The sequence below is a fragment of the Capra hircus genome, chromosome 17, assembly GCF_001704415.2.
Source record: "Capra hircus breed San Clemente chromosome 17, ASM170441v1, whole genome shotgun sequence".
Taxonomy (NCBI): Eukaryota; Metazoa; Chordata; class Mammalia; order Artiodactyla; family Bovidae; genus Capra; species Capra hircus.
In genome coordinates, this window is record NC_030824.1 from 45,675,060 (window position 1) to 45,678,342 (window position 3,283).

Genomic DNA, 3,283 nt, shown 5'->3' on the forward strand with positions numbered 1-3,283 from the left:
CCACAGAAATATGCAGAGGTGATGGACCATGCCCAAGTTGTTCATAAGGCACTTAATAAATGAGAGCGACACAGGGACAGAGACAGAATAATCAAGCGTTTTCAGAAGGAGAAGCTATAGGTTTTTCCAGGTAGAGAGTCATAAAAGTGTCAGAATTATTTTAAACTGCTTGATACATAAATATGTAATAATGTCTTGGTATCTCAAGAGATAATGCAACTTGCAAATATTCTTAGGTCAGAATTTATGTACTAATTTTGTCTCATTCAGAATCTAAATTAAAACAAGCCTTGACTCTGATTACACACTGATGCAAATTAGCTTGCTGGGGCCATGATAAAATATATATTTTGATAAAGTTAATTCCTAGATCAGGATACACAAGATGGAGTTGACCCCAGTGGCCAAGCCCAGGTCACAAATCTTAACCAAGGTCAGTATGCACTCTTGGGAAGTACCAGTAAGGAAATCCAACAAAGAGCAATCACAGTCCTCCAATTCAGCTTTAGCTAGCTTAACTTACTCAAGAAAATAGGGCCTGTCAGCCTTGTAAGTGGGCTTCTCAGGTGGCTCAGTGGATAAAGAACCAGCTTGCATCACAGGAGACACCGGCTCTACTCTTAAGTCGGGACGATCCTCTGGAGGAGGGCATGGCAACCCACTCCAGTATTCTTGCTTGGAGAATCCCATGGACAGAGAAGCCTAGTGGGCTAGTCCATAAGGTCACAAAGAGTAGGACACAACTGAAGCTATTTAATGCAGGCGCGCATGCGCGCGCGCGCGCACACACACACACACACACACACACACACACACACACACACAAACACACACACACACATACACACCAGTCTTATCAGGAAATATCTGACCTCCTAGCCACCCGTGCTCTGTTTTCCTGTTGCTGCTTCTAAGTAAACTTTCTCTTGCTCCAAACTGCTTGTGAGGCACTGTACTGCCCCAATCTATGAATTGTTTTCTCTTGAATAAATGAAATCAAACTCATATTAAACTGTTTTATCATTTGATATTTTTGATACCCATCAATAGGCACACGCTAATGTCACCTGACATGCTCTTTCAATGAGTGAAATATTCAATTCATAATTAAAGTGACAATAGGGAAATAGTTTTTGACAGTTTTTCCCAAACACCCACTAGAATATCTATGAAAGAAAAAAAAAAAAAGACACAAAGATTTATTTTTTTTTAAATAAGACTATTGTTGCTATGGTAGTTCCCCTTCATTAAAATGTCTAAGAATTTTATTTTAAAAACCTAATCCCTTTTTCACATCCAAAATGAATCAGCTTCTTAAAACACAAAATAAAATAGAAAGATACTTAACCATTCCCTCACTGCCTGCCTACCAGACTGAAATCCTTAAACTGTAGCAACCATACTCTAAAATCTGGCAGTGTCCCATTACTGTAGATGGTCAGATTTGAGGAATATACATTGTCATACTTACAAATGACCTTTAATTTTCTATCTCAAGATATATAACTTCTCTGAAATTTCCAATATTTTAAGTAAAAACAGAATTTTCAGGTGGCAGTATGTTATTTTCGTATTGCTGCTATAACTACCATGATAATGTCTTAAAAGAGCACACATTTAGTATCTTACACTTCTGGAGGTCAGAAGTCTGATATGGGTCTCACTAGACTGAAATCAAGGTGTTAACAGCACTGTGTTCCTTTATGGAGGCTCTAAAGGGAGAATTCACTTCTGGCCTTGTCCAACTTCTAGAGGTTGCCTATATTCTTGGTTCATGGCCTTCTTCTACATGTAAAGTCCTGCTTCCACTCTTAAATGCTTGATTCTTTTTCTAAAACACTGTGAAAGAGTGCATCTTTGCATCTTGATTTTTGGGTCTTCTAATGAAACTCTTCTTCAATATCTGACAAATGCCCTTGTTGTTGTTCTTTAGTGGGTAAGTTGTGTCTGACTCTTTGCAACCCCATGGACTGCACCACACAGGTTTTCCCATCCTTTACTATCTCTTACAGTTGGCTCAAACTCATGTTCGCTGAGTGACTGATGCTATACAACCATCTCAGTTCCTGCCACCCCCTTCTCCTCTTGCCCTCAATCTTTCCAAGCCATGAGAGTCTTTTCCAATGTATTGGCTCTTCGCATCAGGTGGCCAAAGACTGGAGTGTCAGCTTCAGTCCTTCCAATGAATATTCAGGGTCGATTTCCTTTAAGATTGACTGGTTTGCTCTCCTATCTGTCCAAGGGATTCTCAAGAGTCTTCTGCAACACCACAGTTCAAAAGCATCAATTCTTTGGCATAGCTTTCTTTACGGTCCAACTCTCACATCTGTACATGACTACTGGAAAAACCACAGCTTTGACTATATGGACCTTTGTCTGCAAAGTGATGTCTCTGCTTTTTAATAGGCTGTCTAAGTTTGTCATAGCTTTCTTGCCAAGGAGCAAGCATATACCCTTAGTCTCTAACTCGGCACCTTGTTGGCTTTTTTTTTTCCAAAGAAGTTACATAATTTATAATTATTTATGTTCTCTGTCTCTGTTTTACCCTATTTTTCTTTGTCTCCTTTTCTCTCTCTCCTCCATCTCCTCTTCCCCGCTCCCTACCTCCATCTCCCCTCCCAGGATTCAATTATACCAACTCCCTGCTGTAATCTTTAGAAGAACAGGAATATGACTGTATTACTTGTTTCTCTAAATTCAGTGCTTGGCACACCTTAGCAACAAATAACTTTTTGTATTTATGAAGTGACCTCTTTTACATGTTTGCCATGCCTGCCAGGAACAATTCCTAGTGTCTTAAAATAAAAAAAAAATAAAGATACATTCAGTGGTCCTTCATGACAACCTAGTGAGGTGGTATCATTTCTAGCCCCATTTTAAAGCTGAGGAAAGTGAAGCACACAGAAATAATTTGATTCGGGTCACTGGTGGGAGGGACAGGATGATAAACCCCGGGCATATGACTATATGGAACCTGCTGTTAACCACTATGCTATTGCTGAGCAAATTAATGAAATGTTGTTTTCATTTTCCTGCAAATGGGTTTAACTTCCTAGAACTACTTTGACAGAATCTTTCATTTCAGAAGTGGCCTCTGTTTTACATTTGTTTAAAGACTCAGAGTTTAAAGATTCTCCTCTTTATGAAAGAAAGAAAAAGAGAGAGAGACTGTCCTTTATGGTGCTTTCACATTATAGTACAACCTTTCAAGAAAATATTTGCTAATTTAAAATATAAACACATAAAGGCAGCCATCTTCTTGATTTGAGTGTAATACAGCTGC